General features: G+C 43.1%; 1 long non-coding RNA gene across 1 annotated transcript; it reads right to left on the reverse strand.

Annotated features, from left to right (window-relative positions):
• Nucleotides 1-1,526: 1,526 nt before the first annotated feature.
• LOC137201922 (uncharacterized) lies at nt 1,527-13,475 on the reverse strand. The gene is made up of 3 exons (XR_010932409.1): nt 13,389-13,475; nt 12,807-12,846; nt 1,527-1,652 (listed from the first exon to the last, which is right to left on the reverse strand). It is a non-coding gene; the product is annotated as an uncharacterized lncRNA (long non-coding RNA).
• Between the last annotated feature and the right edge of the window lie 1,261 nt (nt 13,476-14,736).

The raw sequence follows: 14,736 nt of genomic DNA on the forward strand, positions 1-14,736 counted from the left end.
CCTGCTTCCCTGCAGCTCCCCAGGTCTGTTTCCCGTTTCTGTCCTCCTCTCCTCCTGTAGTAATTAAAGAAGAGCGAGCAGGATATGCTTTCCTCCCTGTTTCCTGTCCTAAGTGTCCACCTTTGCCTAGGGTGTCTCCCTGAGAGGTTCAGCCCAACGCATCGCGGAGGCTCAGCCGAAACCCAGGATGACCTTGACTCAAGTCAGAGACACAGTTTTCAAATACAGGCCTTTTCAGATGCCAGCAGCTCTGCTCCTGCTCTTTGCCGTTTCTCTTGCTGCTCATGCTCACATGACTTACATGCAGCCTCTCTCTTATTTCTGGATACACCCTGCTCCTTCTTCACACAGGGCAGTCTTTCTTTCTTTTTCCCGGGGTACATCACACACAGGGTTGAAACTCATTGGATACTCAAAATATTTCCAAACAGAGTTATTGAGTTTCTTCCATGTTCCAGGTACTATTTTAGAAGCTGGGGATGCTACGTGGACTGAGGTGTCTGCTCTTGTGGAGCTTATATTCTAATGGGGCAGAAGACCATACATAAGAAAATACCAGGTAGTGATAAGTGCTATGATGATGAAGGCCTAATTTCAGGTTGAGTGGTCAGGGAAGGCCTCTCTGAGGAGGTGACATTTAAGTTAAAGCAGGAAGGACACAAAGGAGGCAGCTATGTGTATATGTGCCTGCCAGTTCCAGGCTAAAGGTGGCAGATGGTATGCATGCAACTAATTTTGCTCCATCCCAAAACTTCACTAAACAGACTTCTTTTCCCTTTCTTTCTCCCTTCCTTCCTTCCTTCCTTCCTTTCTTTCTTTTCATAAACTCATTAGGAAAGGAAAGCAAGAGAAAAGAGCAACACAATTTCAGAAGCTGGAAAATAGATGGATGAATAGTAACTTAAAATTTAGCAGGCCTAGACAATATAAAACTCTTAGAGGAAAACATAGGCAGAACACTCTGACATAAATCACAGCAAGATCCTTTTTGAACCACCTCCTAGAGAAATGGAAATAAAAACACAAATAAACAAATGGGACCTAATGAAACAAAAGCTTTTGCACAGCAAAGGAAACCATAAACAAGACAGCCCTCAGAATGGGAGAAAATATTTGCAAATGAAGCAACCGACAAAGGATTAATCTCCAAAATATACAAGCAGCTCATGCAGCTCAATATCAAAAAAACAAACAACCCAATCCAAAAATGGGCAGAAGACTTAAATAGACATTTCTCCAAAGAAGATATAAAGATTGCCAACAAACACATGAAAGGATACTCAACATCACTAATCATTAGAGAAATGCAAATCAAAACTACAATGAGATGTCATCTCACACCAGTCAGAATGGCCATCATCAAAAAATCTACAAACAGTAAATGCTGGAGAGGGTGTGGAGAAAATGGAACCCTCTTGCACTGTTGGTGGGAAGGTAAATTGATACAGCCACTATGGAGAACAGTATGGACGTTCCTTAAAAAACTAAAACTAGAACTACCAGGGGCTTGCCTGGTGGCGCAGTGGTTGAGAGTCCGCCTGCCGATGCAGGGGGCACAGGTTCGTGCCCCGGTCCGGGAAGATCCCACGTGCCGTGGAGCGGCTGGGCCCATGAGCCATGGTCGCTGAGCCTGGGCGTCTGGAGCCTGTGCTCTGCAACGGGAGAGGCCACAACAGTGAGAGGCCCGCGTACCGCAAAAAAAAAAAAAAAATAGAACTACCATATGACCCAGCAATCCCACTACTGGGCATATACCCTGAGAAAACCATAATTCAAAAAGAGACATATACCACAATGTTCATTGCAGCACTATTTACAATAGCCAGGACATGGAAGCAACCTAAGTGTCCATCGACAGAGGAATGGATAAAGAAGATGTGGCACATATATACAATGGAATATTACTCAGCCATAAAAAGAAACGAAATTGAGTTATTTATAGTGATGTGGATGGGCTTAGAGCCCGTCATACAGAGTGAAGTAAGTCAGAAAGAGAAAAACAAATACCTTATGCTAACACATGTATATGGAATCTAAAAAAAAAAAAAAAAAAATCGTTCTGATGAACCTAGGGTCAGGACAGGAATAAAGACACAGACATAGAAAATGGACCTGAGGACACAGGCAGGGGGAAGGGCAAGCTGGGACGAAGTGAGAGAGTAGCACTGACGTATATACACTACCAAATGTAAAATAGCTAGTGGGAAGCAGCTGCATAGCACAGGGAGATCAGCTCAGTGCTTTGTGACCACCCTAGAGGGGTGGGATAGGGAGGGTGGGAGGGAGACGCAAGAGAGGAGAGATATGGGGATATATGTATATGTATAGCTGATTCATTTTGTTATACAGCAGAAACTAACACAACATTGTAAAGCAATTATACTCCAATAAAGATGTTAAAAATAAAATTTTAAAAAAGTGTACAACTCAGGAAAAAAAAAATTTAGCAGGCCTGAGAAAGCTGAGATCCAACCTGACTTACACTCAGAAGGCTCAGAAACCAGAACTGGGGACCACTGGGACTGAGGGTGGAGGGGAAGGCTAAAATAAGGAGAGCTGAGTGAAAGCAGTTTGAGAAGCAGTTAGATCCCACATCCCATCCCTGATCCCAGCAGAAGATTGGAGATTTATTCTGCAAGGACAGTCTCTGGTCTGAAGGATGTCAGGCACACGGAGAGCATAGGTACCACACTGGAGATGGGGGGATCCAGAGGCCAGATGCACAGCAAATTCGGCAACTCCAATTGTCTTGCCCCATTTGGCTCTTAGGATGCTGGCAATGTGACATTCACCTTTCAATCGGAGATTGGAAGACTTTTTCTTTTTTTTTTTTTTTGCAGTACGCAGGCCTCTCACTGCTGTGGCCTCTCCCGCTGCGGAGCACAGGCTCCGGACGCGCAGGCTCAGAAGCCATGGCTCACGGGCCAAGCCGCTCCGTGGCATGTGGGATCTTCCCGGACCGGGGCACGAACCCATGTCCCCCTGCATCGGCAGGCGGACTCTCAACCACTGTGCCACCAGGGAAGCCTGGAAGACTCTTTTTGAGGAATCTACTCAGTCTATGAGGAAGGCCCACAGGCTCTGCCACGGGGGCACCTTCTAACTCCTAACATGGTCCAACCAGGTCACCCTTCAGTGAGAGTCAGGATCAATGTATCAGACACCTTTTGTGCACTGCCCCTAATTCTCTAGGCCTCACCTCTTACTCTACCCAGAGTTGCAGCCACTGTTCCATCAAGTTCCGTACAGCTTCCCAGAGCAAGTGGGATAGTTAGTTTCATGTGTCAATTTGACTGACCACAGGTTGCCCAGATATTAACTATTATTTCTAGGTGTGACTGTGAGGGTATTTCTGGATGAGATTAGCATTTGAATTGGTAGACTGAGTAGAGCAGATATTGGGCTTCACCCAATCTGTTGAGAGACTGAGTAGAACAAAAAAGGCAGAAGAAGAGAGAATTCAGTCTCTCCACCTTAGAGTTTTTGAGCTGGGTCAGTGGTCTTCTCCTACACTCAGACTGAAACATACACCATTGGCTCTCCTGGTTCTCAGGCCTTTGGACTTGGACTACAACTACACAATTGGCTCTTCTGGTCTCCAGTTTGCAGATGGCAGATCATGGGACTTCTCAGCATAATCACATGAGCCAATTCCTTATAATATCTATATCTACACCTATCTCCTCCCTGAATCTTGCTTTCTGTCCCAAAGCAGCTTTAACGTCTATGTGGGTCTGCAGAACCACTCAGTATCAGCATTCAGGCCTGTGAACCCAGAAATTCAGGGACGATAACATCTGTGGGGCTACCTTTGAGGACAAAGTCTTCCCTCTTTCATCCCCTGAGTGGACAGTTCTGATACACATCCCACAAGACTCAGGATATCCCATGGACTGCAGCACCAGTCACTGCAGCGATGGCCAGCTGGATGACATATCTACACTTATACTGGCTTTCTCTCTGCTTTTTTCCCTTCCACTATCCCTCATTTCTGCTTCTTTGGATCACTTCCTAAATGAGCTTCCTTTGTGTAATTCTTGGACTCTGCTTTGGGAGAAACGTTGGCTAAGACACAACAAGGCCCAATACCACACTCAGAGCTTCCAAACAGCCTTTTAATCTGTGCTCTTAATCAGGAATAAATGGTTAATGGCAAACAACTAAAGAAAACTTCTCACATGAAAGATAAAGACCAAAACCAACAGGGAAAAAAATAATAATAACCTGAAGGAAAAACAGACGGTGAAGGGAAAAGACATCAAAAAATAAAATTTCTTAATCATCATTAGTATTTCAAAAAGAAAAGAGATGACATTGCATCCATGAAACAAGGAAAGAAATAATTCAAAGAACTCTTGGAAATCGAAAACATTATGACAGAAATGGAAAACTCAATAGAAAGAATAATAAAATTGGAGGAAACTCACAGAAAACAAAGCGTAAAGGACAGAGATGGACACTAGTAGAGAAAATTAGAGGATAAGTCATGTAGGTTCAACATTTGAATAATAGAAACTCCAGAAAAAGAAAACAAAGATAAGGAATTGGAAAGAATTATCGACTAAATAGTTCAAGATTTCCCAGACTTGAAGGACACAATTTCCAGATGGAAAGGCTGATCAACAAACAAGACCAACAGATGAATTACACACACTGAGGCCCATCATTGTGAAATTCCAAAACATAGGAGGCAAAGAAAAGATTCTACAAGCTTCAAGGGGGAAAAAAGCCACATACAAAGGACCAGGAATCAACAGCTTCAGGCTTCTCAGTAACATCACTGGAATCAAGAAGATAGTGGGGCTTCCCTGGTGGCGCAGTGGTTGGGAGTCTGCCTGTCGATGCAGGAGACACGGGTTCGTGCCCTGGTCCGGGAGGATCCCACATGCCGCGGGGCGGCTGGGCCCGTGAGCCATGGCCGCTGGGCCTGCGCGTTTGGAGCCTGTGCTCCGCAACGGGAGAGGCCACAACAGTGACAGGCCCGCGTACCACAAAAAGAAAAGAAGATAGTGAAGCAACATCTTTAAAATGCTGAGAGAAAATGAATTTCAACTTAAAATTCTATACTTAGCCAAATCATCTAGTAAATAGGAGGATAGGAGGAAGACAATTTTCATGCAAAATTTCAAAAACTTTCACCTCTCATGCATGCTTTCTCAAGGAGCTATTGGAAAACGGATTCCACAAGGGAGCAAACCAAGAAAGAGGAAGTCATAAGATAGAGGACAGAGGAGATTTATTGCAAAAGGCAGGCAAACAGAATCCTTGGGTGGATGGTACAGGGAGATTCCAGGCTGTGCTCCAGACGGCCACCAGTCAGAACTGGAGCAGTGTAACCCAAGAGACAGACATGACGATGGCTTCATCCGGATGCTGCCTGCCATTGTTCATAACCAGGTGAACCTGACCCAGATGCTAATCTGTACATGACCTATCTTGGACCATGTATTGATAAAGTTCCTCTCTCCTCTGTAAGGCTTGCCACCTAGACCAGCTGAAGGCTTATTTCTTCCCCCACAGACATGGTCTGCTTTGATCTACTCCTAGGCTGAGGTGAGAAGCAGATAAAAAGAGAGCAGCATACTCCCCAACCACATAACTGCCACACGTCTCACACCTGCCTCCTACGCTTGTCCTACCAATCCTCCGACTATGCTGCCACCATGTCTTCTCCAGGGTTCACTCATGACATTGCCTAGGAGAGGTTCTGGTAACTTGCCAGGGAAGCCACAGTCAGACTACAACCTGCAGACCGTTTTCTTTGTCTTCTCCTGGGAGCCTTCATCTAACTCTGGCAATATCTCATGATAGCTAGGTGTGTGCTTGCAACCAGATTTTCAAAATTAAATGACAACTGTTCAGGGAGACATATCTAGGTGGGTTTTTTCAAAACTATATTTTAAAAAGAAAGAGAATGATTAACTCAAATGAAGTCAAAACTCAGGAGAATGGGTAACCTCTGGCAGGGAGAGGGAACAATCATGAATGAGTACAGGTAAGCCATCAGGACTCTCCCCACCTCTCAGCTCTGCCCTCTACTCTGTCGGCTTCTTTCAGGAAGGCCCTTCCCATGTGGTGGCAAAATGACCACCAGGAAATCAAGTCTTTTTCCTAAACCTTCTATTGACCTCTGCACAAAAATCTCTTAGCATTGGGGCTTCCCTGGTGGCGCAGTGGTTGAGAGTCCGCCTGCCGATGCAGGGGACGCGGGTTCGTGCCCCGGTCTGGGAGGATCACACATGCCGCGGAGCGGCTGGGCCCGTGAGCCATGGCCGCTGGGCCTGCGCGTCCGGAGCCTGTGCTCCGCGGCGGGAGAGGCCACAACAGTGAGAGGCCCGCATACCGCAAAAAAAAAAAATCTCTTAGCATGTTTGATGATTGGCTCAGCCTGTGTCACATGCCCATCTCTGAAGCAGTGGCTGGCTGGCCAGATCTGTCATTGCTCTGGAGTTCTGAGATGGGCGCCACAAACTTGTGAGGGGGAAATAAAATCGAGTTGCTACTACCAAAAGGAGGAGGAATGGATTCTGAACCAGCAAACCATGAGATGTCATTATAAAAAATACTGTGCAAACACTGCCTTCCTCCCCAGGTTTGTGTGGCCAAAATGATAGGGAACAGATACCCACTGTAAGAATCTGGGTCATGTTTTATTTTTGGCAGGGGGAGTTTTTCAGTAGGGGAGAGTTCATGTATTTTTATTGCTCTGAATACCAGCTAACCTGTCCAAGGTTAGCTGTCCACATTTATAACAAGTTCTGTTTTTTACTTTAAAAAATTTTTTTACTGGAGTATAGTTGATTTACAATGTTGTGTTAGTTTCAGGTGTACAGCAAAGTGAATCAGCTATATGTATACATATATCCACTCCTTTTTAGATTCTATTCCCACATAGGTCATTGCAGAGTATTGAGTAGAGTTCCTTGTGCTATACAGTAGGTTCTTATTAGTTATCTTTTTTTTTTTTTTTTTTTTTTTTTTGCGGTACGTGGGCCCCTCACTGCTGTGGCCTCCCCCGTCGCAGAGCACAGGCTCCAGACACGCAGGCTCAGCGGCCATGGCTCACAGGCCCAGCCGCTCCACAGCATGTGGGATCTTCCCGGACCGGAGCACAAACCCGTGTCCCCTGCATCGGCAGGCGGACTCTCAACCACTGCGCCACCAGGGAAGCCCAGTTATCCATTTTATATATAGTAGTGTGTATATGTCAATCCCAGTCTCCCAATTTATCCCTCCTCCCACCTTTCCCCCTTGGTAACCATAAGCTTGTTTTTACACCTGTGACTCTATTTCTGTTTTGTAAATAGGTTCATTTATATCATTTTTTTTAGATTCGACATATAAGCAATATCATATTTGATATGAAAGAAAGATATTTGTCTTTGTCTGACTTACTTCACTCAGTATGACAATCTCTAGGTCCATCCATATTGCTGCAAATGGCATTATTTTGTTCTTTTTAATGGCTGAGTAATATTCCATTGTATGTATGTACCACAGTTTCTTTATCCATTCCTCCATTGATGGACATTTAGCTTGCTTCCATGTCCTGGCTATTGTATATAGTGCTGCAATGAACATTGGGGTACATGTATCTTTTCGAATTGTGGTTTTCTCCAGATATATGCCCAGGAGCAGAATTGCTGGATCATATGGTAGCTCTATTTTTAGGTTTTTAAGGAACCTCCATATTGTTCTCCATAGTGGCTTTACCAGTTTACATTCCCATATAGTAACTTTTATCTGATAGTTTCACTAACATCTTTCTTGGGTCCATGGCAGCGTGTGAAAATGTTAACTTCAATCTCTGTGTAGTTTAAAATTTGACTTTCTCCGAGTACTGATGAATAGTCATTTTTTAAATTATCCATGCCGTTGAGTTCTAATGAAATCTTTAGGCACTCTCAGAAATGAGAACATCCCACATATGCAGTTTTTCATGTAATTTTGGAGGTTCGTGGACCCCCTGCAGTCCACGCAAGCACTTCAAGGTAAGAGTGTCTTTTCTCTCCTTTGACCTTAGCAACTGAACTCAGGTTTCCAACTTGAAGCCAGACTTTTCTGGTAATGCTCTTTCCCTTTTACTCAGAAATTCTAATTTTATCAAACTTCAAAAGGGTGTGTAAGGGAATTTGTGCTTCCCAGGCAAGATAGAGTATCAGGAACCAGATTTACATATCCACCTGTAACAGCTTAAAAAAAGAGACAAAATGCAAGACAATGCAAGGGTTTTTAAGACATCAGGCATCAGGTAACAAAGGATTGTGATTATTTGGGCCTCTCACTGTTGTGGCCTCTCCCGTTGCGGAGCACAGGCTCTGGATGCGCAGGCTCAGCGGCCATGGCTCATGGGCCTAGCCCGTGACCGTGGGATCTTCCCAGATCGGGGAACGAACCCGCGTCCCCTGCATCGTCAGGCGGACTCTCAACCACTGTGCTACCAGGGAAGCCCAGGACTGTGATTCTTGAGTGCAGGAAGTAAATGAGATGAGCACTGCTATTGCCCCAGCTTACTGTCTGGATTACAACTATGTCTCCAAGCCTTAGTACTGGGAGGGGTAACCCAGGCAGAGCCCCACTATCTCCCTGAACTGAGGAGATGGGCTGGGAGTCCAGGGAGAGCAAGGTGGCTGGAGTTACCAGGGCAGAGTACCTGGGGAAAGAGAGCATGAGCCATAAAAGAAACAATCCATAACTTGACTTCATAACAATTAGAAACATCTCATCTTTGAAACTGTTAAGAAAATGAAAAGCCACAGGTTGGGACAAAATATTTGCAAATCGCTTATTTGAGATAGGAATTATAGCCAGAATATATAAAGAACTCTCAACATTCAATAATAATAAGCAATGCAAGTTTTTAAATGGGCAAAATATATAAAGAGTTCACCAAGGAAGATATACAGATGGTAAATAAGCACATGAAAAAATGCTCAGGGGAATTCCCTGGCGGTCCAGTGGTTAGGACTAGGCGCTTTCACTGCTGGGGACCCGGGTTTAATCCCTGGTTGGGGAACTAAGATCCTGCAAGCCATGGGGCTCGGCCAAAAAAAAAAAAAAAAAAAAGATGCTCAGTATCATTAGTCACTGAGGAAATCCAAATTGAAACCACAGTGAGACGCCACTATGTGCATAATAGGAACTTGAAAGTTTAAAAGACTGCGCCGCAGGGAGATCAGCTTGGTGTTTTGTGACCACCTTGAGGGATGGGATAGGGAGGGTGGGAGGGAGGCACAAGAGGGAGGGGATATGGGGATATATGTATACTTATAGTTGATTCACTTTATTATATAGCAGAAACTAACACAACATTGTAAGGCACTTATACTCCAATAGAGATGTTTAAAAATATATAAATAAATAAAAGACTGGGGGGCTTCCCTGGTGGCGCAGTGGTTGAGAGTCCGCCTGCCGATGCAGGGGACACGGGTTCGTGCCCCGGTCCGGGAAGATCCCACATGCCGCGGAGTGGCTGGGCCCGTGAGCCATGGCCGCTGAGCCTGCGCGTCCAGAGTCTGTGCTCCGCAACGGGAGAGGCCACAACACTGAGAGGCCTGCGTGCCGGGGGAAAAAAAAAAAAAGACTGGGGACTTCCCTGGTGGCGCAGTGGTTAAGAATCCACCTGCCAATGCAGGGGACACGAGTTCGAGCCCTAGTCCGGGAACATCTCACATGCTGGGGAGCAACTAAGCCCGTACACCATAACTACTGAGCCTGTGCTCTAGAGCCCACGAGCCACAACTACTGAAGCCCACATGCCTAGAGCCCCTGCTCTGCAACAAGAGAAGCCACCGCAATGAGAAACCTGCGCACCACAGCGAAGAGTAGCCCCCGCTTGCCGCAACTAGAGAAAGCCCATGTGCAGCAATGAAGACCCAATGCAGGAAAAATTAAAATATTAATTAATTAATTAATTAAAATAAAAGATTGTGCCAGCGGGGTGTAATGTACAACATTGTAAATATAATGAACACAGCTGAATGTTATATATGAAGGTTGTTAAACGAGTAAATCCTAAGAGTTCTCATCACAAGAAAAAAATTTTTTTTTCTATTTCTTTAATTTTGTACCTATATGAGATGATGGATGTTCACTAAACTTATTGTGAGAATCACTTATGATGGATGAAAGTCAAATCATTATGCTGTATATCTTAAACTTATACAATAGTATATGTCAGTTATATCTCAATTAAACTAGAAGAATAAAAATAAAAATAAAAATAAAAACACTCTGCCAGGTGGTGAAGATATAGAGCAACTGAAACTGTCATACCTTGCTGGTGAAAAATGCCAAACGGTACAACCACTTTGGAAAAGTTTAGCAGTTTCTTTACAGTTAAACGTACTTAGCATATTTACCCAGGTGGCATGTCTATAAAATGGAATATTACTCGGGAATTCCCTGGCAGTCCAGTGGTTAGGAGTCCGCACTCTCACTACCAAGGGCCCAGGTTCAATCCGTGGTCAGGGAACAAAGATCCCACAAGCCGCGTAGCGCAGCCAAAAGAAGAAAAAGGAATACTACTCAACAGTTTTTAACGAATAGGCTATTGATACAGGCAACAGTGTTGATCTCAATAATATTTCTGCTTGAGTAAAAGAAGCCAAAAAAAAAAAGAGTATGTACTATATGATTCCATTTATATAAAATTCTAGAAAATGCAAACTAATAGAAAGGATATCAGTGCTTTGGTTGCCTGGAGATGGGAGAAAGGTTGGGGAGGGATGTAAAACAGGGACACCAAAGGGCATGCGGAAACCTCCAAAGGTAATGAATATGTTCGTTATCTTTTTTAAGCTGATAGTTTCGCAGATGTAAATGCACATCAAAACGTACCGAATTGTACACTTTAAATATATGCAGCTTATCGTATGTTAATTATACCTCAATAAGGCTGTTTCTTTAAAAATTCAAAAATTTGTTTGTCTGCTCGTTTTTTGATGAGGATCCCGTGAAGATTGTACTCCTGAAACATTTTTTCCTATTTCATTCATTTTTTTCAACACACGTGGATTTTATGTTTTGATTTTTAAAAAGGTTTTAAATAGTTAACACCTGGTTCAAAATTCAAAGTGTACAAAGGGTATACAGTGAAAAGTCTCCCACCTCTGTTCCCATTCCACCCAGCACTCCTCTCTGAAAGCAATTAATGTAACTAGTTTCCCCAGTGTCCTTCCAAAGATACTCCAAATTTTATTATAAGGATCACACTAAGATGAATTGGAGTGTGATTATGTTTTATCTGTTGGCTCAAAGACTGCAGGGTCAAGGGCAAGTTCAGTATCAGACAAACCTATGGGTAGAGCCCCTGTGAAGTCATGCCATCACGACACTCCCTCCTCTACAGAGATGGCTGTCAATTTCAAGTGTTTCTCTCCTTGACTTTCCTCCTGCATCACACACTGACCCCTCACCTTTTGGAACTCTTCAGACCTGGACCTTCCTGACATGGTGCTGTCCCTGCTTTCTTCTGAGAGATTCAGCCATTTCTTTCTCAGTCATCTCCCCCTAGCCACTTTCAAGCGTCAGATTGGTGCTTTGCCAGCTTCATAAAGCAACTACTCAGCCAGATGGATGGTGTCACGCTCCTGTGACCCTGTCTTGCATCTGACTGCCCCTAACCTTTGCACAACCCTCCAATGTGTGCAGCCCACATCTCCAGTGAGCACAGTGGGCTGTGCTCGTTGGACAGAACCAGTTCATGCAAACTATTCTGTTTTCTGTCTTCCAAAGTGACTACTTTCCCTCCCTGGAATTTCTATGAGTTAAGGGCTATGTTATTCAGTAGTCAGTGGGCTCTTATCGTAAGTTAATATTTGTCTATTTGGGTATATGGATCATATCTCCCTGAGTAGCCTCCACGTGGCTTGACTGGGGCAGAGACCTTGACTTAGACTTTGTTTACCACTGCACAGTTGTAGATGCTCAAATAACAGCTGATGGAAGATTTGTTCTATTAAAATACCCACCAACTGTAAATCAAATTCCATTGAATAGATTAGGAGACCTTGATACTGAATGGGCTTCTGCATGATTTAGCCAAAGTAACTCATCACAATTTAATGTACTTCTTATGTGAATAGAATTTTCCACTTATTAGAGCTCCTTAAATGTAGGACACACCATATATGTCGGTGGTCAAAAATAGATCTTGCCCCTGGCACTCTGATAGACTCCCTGGAGCATGGGCATGTTATGCAATAGCCCCTGACCAGACAACCAGAAGTATCACCATCCTGAGAACCCCTTGGGACTTTACCTGGGCTCTTATCATTTTCAGGGTGCAGTAGAGATTCCTTGACATGTTTTCTCTTTAGTAGGTATAGGCACTGGGAAGAGAGAGAGTGGACAGAGGTGGTACAGCAGCAAGCAAAGCACAGGGACCTCGGCATCCTCAGTTGTGAGATCCAACCTGGACTTGGCTGTTCCCTGGCTCTCCGATGCCAGCCAGGTTCTGATACTCCTCTACAATCAAAAACCATGACTCTGTAGAAAGCCCCACATTGCCCCATCTGTTTGCACACCATCGTCAACCCTCATAAACCCATGAGAGGGGGATGAGCTGGCCTAGGGGACCTGGAAACCTCAGGCTGATGGGAAACAGCTATTCCCATTACACAATAACGCAGGGTCAGAGAACAAGCAAACACCCGGTCTTGATTTAAATGTTTGATGTTGACACAGATGTGGAAAACAAATGTATGGATACCAAGTGGGGAGAGGGGGTGGTGGGATGAATTGGGAGATTGGGATTGACATATATACACTACTATGCATAAAATAGATAACTAATAAAGACCTACTGTATAGCACAGGGAACTCCACTCAGTGCTCTGTGGTGACCTAAATGGGAAGGAAATCCAAAAAAGAAGGGATATATGTATACATATAGCTGATTCACTGTGCCGTACAGCAGAAACTAACACAACATTGTAAAGCAACTATACTCCAATAAAAATTAATTTTAAAAATAAATAAATGTTTGATATTTTGTTCATCAGGGATATTTTAGCATTAATTTTAACTTTTTAAAATATTACATTAAAATAGTATTTGTCTTGATTTGGTGCTTCTTAAATTTTGTGTCTGAGGCAAGTGCCTTCACCTTAATCTCAGTCCTGCCATTAGCGTAGAATTGGAGAAAAGGGACCCTGGTAACCAAAAGGCTTTGGTTCTGACCTCAACTCTGCCATTAAAAGCTTCAAGACTTGGACTTCCTGGACCTCACCCTCACGACTTCCTCAGTCCTAAAACAAGGATGATTATATCTGCCCCATTTTCTTTGCAGGACAGTTAAGTGTGATGGTCAGATGAGATCACAGAGGAAAAAACCACATTTAAACAGCTCCGTACACAAAATGGGATAATAATTAGCAATCGTTCACCTTCAAGCCTGCTCTTTGAGTAGGGATTAGCAAATCCAGCTTGATCTGTAAGCTCCTACATTGATGGGATGGTGGCCTTCACACCCCCACGGCAGCTAACACATACCGAGATCTATCCTGCTAGGTTCTGGCCTTGGAGCATGTCTGTGCTAGCAGAGTGACCTTGACCACTGCTTGGCCTCTCCAGGACCCAGAAATAGGATGTAATCCCCATTCTCAATCCATATCCTTTACAAAGTGAAACTCAGCTGACGTAGTTCAGGCCTGATCTGTTTCCAGATTGTAGGCTTGTACGCAGGAAATAATCATAACTTTGAACAGGCTAACACCTTCTCCATTTGTTTTTTACAATGTCATTATTTTTTGTATAATAATTATACTTACTATATATTTTACATGTTAAGTTCTTAAAGTATGGATTGTGGAATAGTAATTAAGGGTTTACCTAAAAAATTTTTTGTAGCATTAATTTATTTGTTTCCTGTGTAATTAGGTAATTTATTTGTGACATCTCATTACTATCTCATCAAAAACTGCTATTCTTGCTATTTATATTTTTTTAAGTTTTTTTTATTGTGATAAAATATACATAACATAAAATGCACCATTTTAACTATTTTAAATGTACAATTCAGTGGCATTAAGTACATTCACAATGTTGTGCAACCATCACTGCTATTTATCTCCAGAACTTTTTCTTCATCTCAAATTGAAACTCTGTACCTATTAAATGATAATTCCGCATTTTTCCCTCCCCAACCCACGGTAAACACTATTTCACTTTCAGTCTCTATGAATATGCCTATTTTCAGTAACATATAAGTGGTATCATACAGTATTTGTATTTTTGTTATGTAAACTTTTATATCCAGGGGGATTCCATCTTGTTTTGTTTTTCTCTTTGGTAGACCCTTTTCCCACTTTAGGAAAACATGGCTTCTTTTTCTGAGAAATTATGTAATAGGATTGCTTCCCTTTCCATATAGTGCCCTAAATAGGAAGGGATATTGGAAGTTGTCTAAAACCAGCAGAAGAACTTTTGACTGTTATGGATGAGATCTTCCTCTGATCTGTCCAGTTAATTAGACATTTAATAATCCTGGCTTTTCAGTGACCACTTAGTCAAGTGGAGAAGGTACAGTAGTCTTTTATTATTAACATTTTACCCCTGTCTGCTTAATGAATGAATTTGGTGAATTTTAAGGTTCCTGTTAGCTCCCAGCTTCTCAGAATCTAAAGGTCATTCTTCTTGCTACTTATTTTAGTAATTTTCTTTTACAGAAGCAGTTAAAATCAGTGGTGGTGAAGAGTTTACTTTTGGAGGAGGTCTGCTTTTTGCTTGTCTGCC

This window comes from Pseudorca crassidens, chromosome 1 (assembly GCF_039906515.1).
Source record: "Pseudorca crassidens isolate mPseCra1 chromosome 1, mPseCra1.hap1, whole genome shotgun sequence".
Taxonomy (NCBI): Eukaryota; Metazoa; Chordata; class Mammalia; order Artiodactyla; family Delphinidae; genus Pseudorca; species Pseudorca crassidens.